We start from the raw sequence: 13,413 nt of genomic DNA, 5'->3' as shown, positions 1-13,413 counted from the left end.
ACCTTGACTTTGCCTTGCTTTCCTCCTCTGCACGATGATAATGGAGTGACTGTGCTCACCTCACAGGATTTGCTGCCATGCTAGTGACCCAGGAGGCCAGAGTAGAGCCTGCAGGGCAGATGGAAGGCTAAGGTGCTCCTTGCCATTGCGCTTCTGTGAGGGTGGCAGGAGAGTGGCACTCTCACCTCTGTTCACTAATGTCCTCCCTCACCCTTCAATGGTACCCAGCCTATAATATGTATGGCACAGTCATTGGAAACGGAGAGTAAAGATGGGGTTTGTGGTAAACAACATTCCTTCCATGACAGTTGTTCAAATGGCCAGGGGTATTTTGACAAGAAATCCAAGTAAAATATCAGTTACTACCATGGGTTGGGGACACACACACAGTGCCATTGCTACACTGAAGTCCTAACCCCCCAGCACATCAGGATGTGACCTTGTTTGGAAACTGGGCCACTGCAGATGTCATTAGTAAAAAATGAGGCCATGCTGGAGGAAGGACAGGCTCCAGTGGCTGCTGTCTTAGAAGGACATTTGGACATAGGGACATGCACACAGCAAGAACTTCATCTGAGGATGGGCAAGATACCTCCATAAGCCTGACAGCCACTTGGCCATCACAGCCCTCAGAAGGAACCAGCCAGCCCTGGCCATGGCCAGGTCTCCAGCCCCAGGCTGGCAATCAATTGGGCTTTCCTGTTGTTTAAGCCACCAAATCTGTGCCTCTTGGTTGCATCAAACTAATTAAGTTCCTGGTGTTCCAGAGATTCAAACACCAAGTGTTGGAGTCTCACACTATTCACACCACACATGGGTGTGCAGGTTAATTGCTTAATTCTTTCGGAGTCAGGGATGTGCAGAAAAAGTAAATAGTATCTGGCCCAGTTTTAGGCTCAGGAGAGTCTTTAGGAATTACTTGCTCTCCCAGGATCCCCGGTTCTTGGCTGTTGCCCTAACATGAACTTGGAGGTCTGAGGATACCTGGCCTCACCCATGATGTGGGGAGGAATCATGTACCTGGAATATGCCTGAACCCCGGGAAGCTGCTACCCTATGTCTTCAACTAGAGACCCTTGCTGAGGAATACAGGGCTGCTCCTCAACCCTCCCACTACCACCTGTAGCCCCTGGAGCTACCATATTGGCCAACCCTTTGCCTATGGTGACCCTGAATGCATATGCACTGTGTGTAACCTACTGTCATTTGGACACCTCCAGGGCCTTAACCTAAGACAGGCAGGGAGGCCAGAGTATCCTCTGTGGGCCTGACTTTGCTGCATCTTGAGTGATTCCTGGTCTATCCCTACCTGGAGAGGCTACTGAAGCCTCCCTGTCTAGTCCCATGAAAGTCAGGGAGTGTGGCAGTTCATCTTGACTGTCAACTTGATGGGATTTAGAATCACCATGGAAACAGACCTCCAGGAATAGGGGATTATCCAGTAAGGGCTAATTGAAATGGTAGCGGCCCATCATAAATACAAACAATAATTCCATGGCTGGAGTCCCAGAGTGGATAAGGAGGGAGCCGGCTGAGCACCAGCAGTTATCTCTGCTTCCTGACTGGATGCAACTTGACCAGCCGCCTTCTGCTCCTTCTTTAGCGTTTTCTTGGGCATTTTGTCATAGCAACAAGACAGGAGTTGAGGAAGGACAGGAGCATGTGTGGGCCACGGCACCCTCGGGGGTTCAGCTCATCCTTTCCTGTTCCAAGTCCTGTTATCCTGACCCACGTGCTGGAGCTACACCTTCTACCAGAGCCTGACCAGTGAGGAACAAAAGAACAAAATAAAGGAAGTTTTGAAAATCCCTTCCCCTGAACCAAACTACGCCTCTTGAGCATCCCGACTTCAGCAAGAGGCATCTCCCAGGTCAAAACAGGCCTGGGGCGTTGCTCCTTGTCTGCACACCACCGATGGTCTGACTTCACCTGCACCTGTCTGAGGCGGATGGATGCTTTGAGTGGCCCCTAGAAAGACTGTGACCTCAGCAGCCACAGGAAAACAGAACTGATCACTTACAAAAGGAAGGCCCTTCACATTTGTCAGTGCTGATGCTTATGTGAGCCTGAGTCAGCCAGGCACAGAGCCTCCTCCGTGCTGGGACCTTGACACTGACCTTGTGCCTTGAGCCTGCCTCAGCTCCTCCTCTGTAAGAGGGTCACAATGCTGGCTGATTTAGGTGATCCGTATAAACCAGCTGTTGCCATTTCCTCTCCTCTGTTTCCTCCCATGCACATGACAGGAAAGGGATAGGAGACATTTCAAGATATGCACCATGCACCTTCATAGTAGTCTGTGGCTTCATGTCACTTCCATCTCATTGTTTATACATGTGAATAAAGTTGCATCTAGATACAAATTGACAGTGAGCTGTGTGCATGGAAAGGCCAGGAACTGCCTGGCCTGCGTCTGGCTTATGACAACCAGGTATGACTATTAGCAAGCACCACCACCCTTACTTCTAGAAAGAACCTGCTGGGAGCTGGGCACTGTGGCGCACAACTTCAACCTTAGCCTGCTGATAGGCTGTTCCAGGTTGGTTTCTACTGGTGTGATAAATACTATGACCAAAAATATCTTGGGGAGAAAAGGGTTTATTTGGCTTACACTTCGCGGTCACAGTCTCACTGTGTGAAGTCAGAGTGGAAACTCAAGCAGGAACCCAGAGGCAGGAACTGCTGCAGAGGCCATGTTGGAGTGCTGTTTTACTGCCTTGCTCCTCATGGCTTGCTCAGTGTGCCTTCTTATACAACTTAGGACCACCAGGCCAGGGTGACACCCACAGTGATGTCACATCAATCGGAAATCAAGAAAATGCCCCGGAAGCCTTGCCTATAGGCCAGTCTGGTGGAGACAATTCCACAATGATGTTCACTCTTCCCAGATGACTCTAGCTTGTGCCAAGTTGGCAAAAAATCAACCAACCAACCAAACAAACAAACAAAGCAAAAACCTAAATGGCACAGAGGCTGAGGCAGGCCAGCCTGGGCTACACAGTGAGACCTTGTGAAGAAAGAAGGGAGAGGGTGGGGTGGGGTGAGGGGAAGGAGAAGAGGGAAGGAGGGAGAAGAAGCCTACAGAGGAGCAGAAATGATTCAAAAGATACATGGTGGAGATCAGCCCATTGGAGCTGGGAGGGAAGGGGGAGGGCGAGGGAACTCCTTCTGCTGGTGACCACAGACAGAGGAACCCACTGGAGGCTAGAAGGGAGTTAGCAGTAGAACACCTTGCCATCAGCCTCACTCCAGGTGCTGTCTTGAACACACCCCTCTTCTCTACACGGGCCTTCCAGGGAGCCCATCTTCTGGGGGAGATCCCCCTGCCATGTGTCCACACACAGTATCAAGCTCTTCCCAGGCTGAAACCTATCAGATTCTTTGAGCCATTGCCATAGTAGCCACAGTGGGTAACCTACAACACAGCAAACCTGTTGCTGTAGACCCTGCCAATGGAGCTGTCCAGAAGAGGTGCTACCAAGGCCCTTGGTGGTCAAGAGCTGGGCTTGCCTCCACCTCTCTGCTTCCTTGTGCATTCCAGTCATGGACTCTGTATCCTCCCCCTCTCCTCCCGATCAATGAGCAGAACACAAACCTTCACCACACAATCTTCTTGCTACACAGGAAAACCATGGCTTCACCTGTTAGGAAAATAATTCTTAGCTGACTTCTGAAAGTGAAGCTTTGCCTATATTTTGGCATTTTTTCCTCTTGTTTTCTATTTTAGTTTATGCCTGAGTTTAGTGGCTTCTCAAATAGAGAGTGTCTACTTGCCTGACCAAACAAGGCCCGGAGGCTGGGTACATAGACAGCAGGTGTGTATTACCTTACAACATTGAAGGCTGATGGCCCAGATGAAGGAGGGACGGGACTGGTCCTTTCTGGGGTGCCTGCTTCCTGTGTCCCACAAGCTCTTCCTCTGTGTGTCTGTGTCCCCATTTTCTCTGCTGTTAAGATTGATTCAGACCCAACTGTGTGACCTTGTTTTACTTTAATTATCTCTTCAAGGCTCAGTCTCCACACACAGCTGCATCCTGAGGTTCTGCAAATGAAGACCTCATTCTGGTGAGGGGTACAAATTGGTCCCCAAGATGGAACAAGAAGAAGGAAGTGCCAGAGTCTATGGTGTGGAGAGACTTGGTGTACCGTAGCCAGGTAGAGGGGTGTCAGAACCCTGGGGGTTGGCCTGCGTATAGTGCTTAGCATGTATAAGTAGTGTGTGCTAGGGACCACATACTTGTGATTGCCAATAATTTCAAACTCCTGTAGTATATGGCGGGCAAGGTCAATAGCAGAAGTCCCATTTTGTTCCTGGGACTCTCAGTGCAGCAGATTTTCTTACCAAGGCACCCTGTTGTGGACCCTGACCAGCCTCAGAGAAGTCAGTATTAATGAGCTGCCGTGGCTTCTTTCTTGCAGGTGTCCCACAGGCTTAACTGTGGTGTCTCAATGGATTGCATGGAAACCTGATTGACCACTGAGCCAAAGACATGATGAGGGCCTTGTTGCCAGGAAAACAGCGGCCTTGAGTCCAGGGTGTACACTTGATGTGATTCCTGGCTCCAGCCTTGCACACCCAGGGTCTCCATGAGACCCACCCCCAAGATCCTGAATAGCTCCAGTGAAGACCCCTGAGCTGTGGAAGAAGAGAATGCTAGAAATGACTGGCTAATCATGTCTGCCACACAGACTCTAGGGCTGTACCCACAGAGGTTTCTGTGTGATTGTGTATGATTGTATGTGTGTGTGTGTGATTGTGTGTGTGTGCATGCTTGTGTGTGTGCACTTGCAGATGCATGGTGGGGGCAGAGGCCAACCTCAGGTGTCTTCTTCAACTACTCTTCACATTACTTGAGACAGGGTCTCTGAGTGAACCTGGAGCTCATCAATCCAGCCAGACTAGGCAGCCTGTAAGCTTCCATGATTCTTCTGTGTCAGCCTCTTCAACGCAAGGATAACACACGTACACAGCTATACCTAGCTTTCTTCTTGAGAGGTGGGGATCCGAACTTGGGTCTTCACGCTTGCGCAGCAGCACAACTGAAGCATCTCCCTGGGCCCCTGCTTGGTTATTTATAAAGATTGCTTCACTCTAAGAAGACTGGGCATTCAGATGTATCTACATACACAAATCTATGTATCTGTAAAATAGCCACTGGGTTGAGACAAGGAGAAAACAGAGGCACTTGGAAATCTACAGTGGGGAAGGGGACAGCCTATATGACCTAGAAAGACTGGAGTTCTAATGCCAGAAGTGAGAAAAAGACCTGGAGCAGATCTTTCCCTAGGCCCTCAGAGGGAACACAGCCCTGCTGACACCTGGATCTAACTTCTAGCCTCCAGCACTATGGGACAGCCAATTACTGTTGTCCGGTGTCCTTGGTTTGTGCAATGGTGTTATGACATCCTTAGCAAACTAATACACAGATGGTCCTGCCACTCACACACAGGAGCTCTGTCTTCAGCTGGGAGATTCCTGGTGGCCAAAGCAACAAGGGAATCTGTTAGTAGGCTCCACATTTCAGGCAGGCTAAGCCAGCCATTTCCACAGAATTGACAGACTCATGTGTTTAGCACAGTGATGGAGATCCGGGTGATGCTTTAAAATCACATCACCTGGCAGTTTTCTTTGTTAACTTTCACAACTGTGATTTTTCCCTCCATTAAACCATCATCTTGGAAACCAGTAGGCAAGAGATATCTGCTGCTCCAGCCCTGTGGTTTTAGACTCTTACAGCCTTCTTCCAGAAGCTGGTGTCCACTTTCATGGTAGAGAAATCCCTAATAGAGAAATGGATGGGCTGTGGGCTGCAGCCAAGCCACAGGCCGGGCAGCCCTGTTTCCCAGGCATGTACTGTGGGAACTATCCCCGATGCTGGCCACAGACCAGGGAGAAGCCAGTCTTTTCTGTGGGTTGACCTTCCCCCTGGCTAAGAGGAACCCCTCCACCCCCAACACACACACACACCACCACCACCACCACCACCAGCAGCAGCAGCAGCAACAACAACAGCATTCATTTCCCTCCATCATGTAATGGGAGTCCTGGGAAAGTGCCTACTGTCAGGTCCCAATGTATATGTATGTGGGTTCTTGTAGAGGCCCAAGGACAGCCCCAGGTGTCATTCTTCAGGTGCTGGCCTCCATTTTTTTGACAGTGTGATGGTCTGAATGAGAGCAGCCTCCATAGGCTCATATGTTTGAATAATCGGTCCCTAATTGGTGGAACTGTTTGGGAAGGATTAGGAGGTGTGGCTTCATTGGAGGTATGCCACTGGGGTGGGCTTTGAGGTTTCAAAAGCCAATGCTATTCCCAATGCGCTCTCTGCTTCCCATTTGTGAGCTCCCTGCTGCTGCTCCAGCACCATGCCTGCCTGCTACCATGCTCCTCACTCTGACGGTGATGGGCCCTAACCCTCTGGAACTATAAACCTCAAATAAACCCTTCATTTTATAAATTTACTTGGTCATGGTGCTTTATCACAGCAATAAAAATCCAAGACAGACATGGTCTCTCACTGGCTTGGAACTTGCCAGGTAGGCCAGGCTGGTTGACCAGGGAGTCTCAGGATTCAGCTCTCTCTGCCTCCTTAGTACTGGATGACACCTTCACACTGCCCCTTGCTCAGCTGCTGCTGCTGCTCCTCCCTTCCTTCCTTTTTCCTCTTCCTCCTCCTCCTCCTCCTCCTCCTCCTCCTCCTCCTCCTAATGTAGGTTCTTGGGATTGAACTAAGATCCTTGTGCTTGGGGTTGAACTCAGAAAGTTGGGCAAACAAACATGTTACCAACTGAGCTATTTTCAGTTGGCAGATCTTTAAGCTTCTCTATATATGTCTCTCTGTCTGTGTCTGTGTCTCTATCTGTATCTGTGTCTGTCTCTGTTTGTCTGTCTCTGTCTGTCTGCCTGTCTGTCTCTCTGTCTCTGTCTCTCTATCTCTGTCTCTCTCGGCTGCAGGTGTCAGTGTGAACATCACTCATTTCCTTGGTAATCTAAAATGACAGTCCCTAGCCCTAGAACATCCAGAACAGCAATTCTGGGAAGGCACACCATAGTCATGTGTGTAGCTAGGAGCCGCCTTTGTTCTTCCTCTTTGTCCCCTTCCTCAAATGGTAGTTGGGGACAGGCTGTCTGTCCTCTTCCACAGAAGGATACAGTCACACTCTTACCCTATGGGAGTGATATAGGAAGGACCAAGGTGCTAATGGTCACTCACAGGTTTACCCAGGGTCTGTTCAAAAACACCAGCTGTAGACTCCAGCCCTTTAATGCCTCCTTGAATGTGTCCTTTCATCGGTGACCTGGGTTCTCTGGCCTCTCTTATCTCACTACTGGACCATATGTATGTATTCAGTGGTATGCTCACTCCCTGGAGCTCTGGGGATGAAGGCATGCCCTCATGGCAAATAGATATGAACATGTAGAACTACCAGTCCTGGGACATTTTGGACAAAGACGTGTATGTGCCATATATGTATATGTACCCATATGCATATATAGCTGGAACACACATCAGGTACAGTCCCTTATCACCCACTCATGTGTTTGAATGCTTGGCCCATAGGGAGTGGCACTATTAGAAGGTGTGGCCTTGTTAGAGTAGGTGTGACCTTGTTGGAGGGAGTGTGTCACTGTGGGGGTAGTCTTTGAGGTCTCCTATGCTCAAGCTATGTCCAGTGTAACACACAATCCCCTTCTGCTGCCTGAAGATCTCAGCTCCTTCGCCAGCACCATCTCTGCCTGGACACTGCCATGTTTCCTGCATGATGATACTGGAGTAACCTTCCAAAACTGTAAGCCAGCCCTAATTAAATGTTTTCCTTTATAAGAGTTGCCTTGGTCATAGTGTCTCTTCACAACAATCAAATCCTAACTAAGACACCTATAATCTCATTTTTGAGGCAGCATCTTCTACTGAAATGGAAGCTTGTGGTTTGGACTAGCCAGGCTGCCCTGCCTACTAACTCTTAGGATCTACCCGTCTGTACCCTTCAAAGCTGGCTGTTGCCTGTGGCCATATCTAACTTTTATGTGGTTGCTAGGGATTTGAACTCAGGAGTCTTATAGCAAGCTATTTTATCCACTGAACCACCTCCACAACCCTCACCTCTACTTTGAACAGAGCCTGGGTGAGACCTTTGTAGACCCTGTTGGCTAGCCTTGCCACTTGTGCTCAAACCACATGTCACTGGTATCCCGGTGTGGAATTCTGGTCTAACCTGTTATTAAGCCTTTGCCTCCAAATCTGTGATCACCTCCGAGCCCGAAGAAGAACCTGGATGGGTTCTTTCTTCCTCTTCCATTTCTGCATCCTGTCCCATGCCTTGTCTGAGTGTCTGTCCCATCCTGTACAGGGGGTGGGGCTGAGGGGGAGGGCTTTGTTGTAAAGAGTAAAGAATGGTTCTCCATAGCTGCCAGGGCTCACATTTGTTCTCGCCTGTGATGTGCCCCTTGCCACAGCCTACCCCCATTCTCCATCCTTCCATGGGCTCTTGGCAGCCAACATTGTCCCTACCGTGCAAGTTGTGAGGGTCTCCCTTCACATCTCCTCCAGCAGGCTTCTCAGGCATCCAGCAGCCTCTGAGAGCTCCTGGAAGCCATCAGGCTCACAGCTTTCCAGGTCCAGGCTTTCCAGAGCAACAGGGACCTCAAAGTGATGCTGATGAGGATGTCCTTTTAAATAAGCAGCAGAAGGGGAGGTTTGTCACAGAGAGAACAAAAAAGCCATTTCCCCTCAAATCCCAAAGTTTAGACACTTTGTAGCAAAATAAGATTAACAAGAGGAAAACAATTTACTAGCCATGCTGTAGGCTTCACATGATCACAGGAGAAAGAGCAACTAAGTAGGGGCTTGGCCTGGGTTTCTGGCTTCTTAGCAAAAAACAAGAAATACACTTTAAAGAATTAATCAGGCAAGGAGAAGCTGCAACTTCTAGAGGCAGAGCCTTCCAGAAGGACACACCCAGGAACCAGTTGGACTTCCAGCCAGCTTCTTTGTAGACTGCAAAGAGGAGGGTGGATATCCATCCGGTCTGGAGTAGGTGGGGGGGAGGCCTGAAGACCTCTCTCTTCTTGATCATCTTTCATTGCCTTGAGATCAAAATGATCTATGTCAAGTGGATCATCTGCAGAGACACATTCTGTTTCTATCAAAGGTGTCACAGGGATGGAAGCAGAGAGATGTGAGGACACTGCCACTGCCAGACAGCACACCAGTCTCAGGAGATCTAGAGTCACCTAGGAAGAGAGTCTCAATGAGAACTTGCCTAGATCAGGTTGGCCTACAGGCATGTCTTGAGGAGTTGTCTTGATTGTATTTATTGATGTGAGAAGACGTAGCTCACTGTGGGCAGCACCATTCCCTAGGGTTCCTGAACTGTCTAAGTGTAGAGAGCAAAGCGACAGAGCTGAGCACCAATGAGCATGCTGACATTCATTCTTCTGCTCTTGACTGGCTATAACTTCAAGTTGTTTCAAGTTCCTGCCTGACTTCGCATAGTGATAAATTGTAGTCTGGAACTTTAAACAAATAAGCCCATTCTTCCTTAGAGCTCCTTTTGTCCAGGCATTTTATCCCAGCAACAGGAAACTAAAACAATCAGTATTGGGTGACCAACATGTGCCAGTCTGAAGTCCCCTGGGGCACTTGATACTATCATTAACTTATAGAAGGGAAAACTGAGGCACCTAGAGGTGACGTAATTGGCTCAGCTCATCAGCACAGAGCAGCAGAGCCCAGATGAAGCCTGTGCACCCCGACACCTTCAAATGCACACGGCTGGAGCATCCCAGGGCCTTTACACCAGTAGCCAATTCTCCCTGCCAGAGCAACGAGCCTGTGGCAGTCAGACCAAATCACCACCAACAGGTAGCCTAATACAACAATTTTTCCCCTTAGTTCCATAAGTCCAGAAGTCAGAAATCAAGGTGTCAATGTGACTATACTCCTACTAATGACTCTAGAGAGGTCTATTCCCCATCAGCTGCCACGTGGGGCTCCTGGCAGTCATTGGGTTACAGCTGCATGGGCGCCCTGTTCTCCACCATGTGCTCTTAGCACCAAAGAAGCAGATGGGGGAAAACTGGAGGCCCTATGGTGCCTGTCACTCTGTCTCCCATAGTGTAGGCTGTGATCTCAGCGAAGTAGAGATGTGTGCTCTTGGTTGGTTTGTTGTTCTTCCTCCAGTGAGCACTCTAACCTGTTGGTGTCAGGGCCCCCCAAGCTGAAGCAGTGCTTTTAGGAGGTGGCAAGCAGGCTGTGGACATGGCTCACGGGCAGGTATGCTACTGCTTGAACAGACTGCAGCTATTTCAACCCCTGATCATCCTGCCAACATCAGTTGATACAGCCAATACCTCTTAGGACTGAGAGACAGCTCGGCTGGTGAAGCGCGTGCTATGTAACTGCAAGGGTCTGAGTTCCATCTGCAGAATCTACATACAAAGCCAGTCCTGGTGACATATGCTTGTCCTAGTGCTGGGGAGGCAGAGACAGGAGGACATCTGGGATCACTAGCTGTCTTCAGGCCCCGATGAGAGATTTTGTCTCCGAAAAATTTAGGTGGATGGTACCTCTAAGGAATGATGCTTGAGTTTGACTTTTGGCCACCACACAGGTGTGCGTCACCACCCATGAATATGGGCACATGGTCAAACAAACAAACAATCTAAAAGTCATTTCCTGACCTTCGAATGAGTGGAAGGTACTATTTTTAAGATTTACTTTTATTGTTTTTAATTATGTGTTTAGGGTTATGTGCAGGTATCTTTGGAAGCCAGACAGTGAGATCTGCTGATGCTGGAGTCTTAGGCACTTGTGGGTCATCTGATATGGGTACCGGGGATTGAACTGGGGTCCTCTACAAGAAAAGTACGCGCTCTTAATAGCTGAGTCATCTCTCTAGCTCAGAAATTTACTATTTCCAGTAAAGCAGTGGTCACGTCAATGTTGGAAACGCTCTGACAGGTTACACCCTTGAACCATCTAAGCAGTCAAGAGTCTGAGGCAGGAGGATCACAAGTTCCAGGAAAATCTGAGCCACACAGATGAACCCTGACTCAAAACCCAAAATATAAACAAATAGCCATCCTTTTCCATTGCTGTGGTCTTTTGTGGGGAAGTAATTTGATCACATTTCCCAACTGCTTCCAAAAGGCTGCTCCTATTTGATTCTGTGATTCACTTATAAAATCTCTCCAAAGGAAATAATCAGAGACATGGCCAAGGTTTCCACATAATGATGTTATTGCAGCATCTAAAAAATAGTGGTTAAAAACAAATTAGAGATAGCTTAGATGACTAACCATAAGTGATTGCTTAAATAAACAATGGCATATCGGCAGGGCAGGAACATGCTCAAAGGGTTCCTAATAACTTGGAAGAATGCTTATGCTGTGAAAAAGGATACAGAATCGAATGCCCAGTAGGACCACAAATGTGCACAAAACCAGGCAAAGGAGAAAGAATTTGAGCTGCTCATTAGAATGAGCCTCATCAAAGGATGTGTCATCTCCTAGGATGACTGAGAGACTCTCTGGGTCAGATGTGGGCACTGTTCAAATGTAAGCTGTGCCGCCTCTTTGGCACTGGTGTCTTCTGGAGCTGCTTAAAAGCCTTGGAATTTCCTGAGCAATGGGCACCATTGGTTCTTCACACAGAGCCCAAAGTCAGTCTGCATTCAGCTAATGAGTTGGTTCAAGGTTCATGGACTTGGGATGGAGTGAGTGTGCAGGAAGTCTGAGACATTAGTAGCTGTTCTAGTTTGCTTTCTGTGGATGGATATGATAACATACTCTTACACTCACATGCTCACACTCACACATGCACACATACACACACTCACACATGCATGCATGCACACATACACACACACATGCTTACACTTACATGCTCACACTCACACATGTATGCATGCATGCATGCACACATGCACACACATACAGGCATTTACACGCACTCATCCATGCACATGCACACAAAATTTAAAAAATAAACATAAAAATGTGTTTCACCATACAGTGGTGGTACACACCTTTAATACCAGCACTAAGGAGGCAGAGGCAGGTGGAACTCTATGAGTTTGAGGCTAGCCTGGTCTACACAGAAAGTTCTAGGACAGCAACGGGCTACATAGAGCCCAGTCTTGAATTCTCCCCTACTCCCAAACAACAACAAACAAACAAACAAAATACAATAAAAATCAGGCAGAACCATTTCTCTGTAGCTCTGGCTATCCTGGAACTCACTTTGTAGACCAGGCTGGCCTCAAACTCAGAAATCTGCCTGCCTCTGCCTCCTGAGTGCTGGGATTAAAGGCGTGCGCCACCACGCCCGGCATGACTCTTGGAGAAGAACCTACAGCTACCACTTTACCAAACCAGCACAATGCCTAACTGCATTAGAATATTTGTCCTTATACCCACAAGTAAGGATAGTCTTCACCCCTCACCAAGGGAACTTCTCTTTGCAAGGGGCTGAGCCTGTACTACAGAAAACCACAACCTATCAAAATGTGAAGTTGTAGGAGCCCAGTGCAAATGGGTGTGTCTGAAATAAAACTCACACACCTAAGGCTTAAGGCCAAAGAGGGGGCAGAAAGAGTCTGAGGGCCAAAAGAACAGGAAGTTTGCTTTGAGACTGTATTGCCTAGTAGTGTCAGAAGCTACACGCATCCAGTCTCCCCAACATGACTATCGGTCACTACAGTAGACATGCCAAAGGGGATGGGAGAAAGCCCACAAGGCCTCAACCCTACACAAAGAGCTACAGGCAACTAGGGAATGCCAAAGTCTGCTTTTCTCTTTCCCTTAATCATTTTTAGGCTGCCTCCATATTTTCAAGCATAGTAAAAAGTCCACTCCGTGGTACCAATTTTCTTCATGTGTCTATTTTGAATGACTGTAATGAAATATCTGAGACAGGCTAACTTTAAAGAAAAGAGGTTTACTTAGCAAACAGTTTTGCGGGCTCAAGGACAAGGCGCTGGTACCAATCATCCTAGCTTGGTTTAGGACCCCTTGGCTGCACATGAGGTGGAGACATTTGTGGGAAAACATCCACAGCAGTAAACAGAGAGCCAGGGAGCACAGCATAGACTAAACTATCGCTATCACCAGTCGGGGACACCACTGGTGAATAAACACAGCCCCCATACTGAGCTATGATGACCAATGGCTTTGTCTCAAATGTCCTACAGAGACCTCTTGCTCGGCTCCTAAGATGCACCGTCTGCCTAGCATGTGGACTCAATCCCTATTCATTCCCAATTAACTCAACTTTGTTTGGTGAATCTCATTTTGCTTGTTATTCAGGTCTCCTTTGTAACTTTCTTTATGATAAACCAGTAAACATGGGCAAATGAACACCCCTGATAGGCTATCCAGTAGAGCCTATTAGAGTCTATGGCCCTTTCCAGCTA

The sequence above is a fragment of the Mus caroli genome, unplaced genomic scaffold, assembly GCF_978045245.1.
Source record: "Mus caroli unplaced genomic scaffold, Mus_caroli_1 scaffold_4, whole genome shotgun sequence".
Taxonomy (NCBI): Eukaryota; Metazoa; Chordata; class Mammalia; order Rodentia; family Muridae; genus Mus; species Mus caroli.
Note: the sequence above shows the minus strand (reverse complement) of the source record.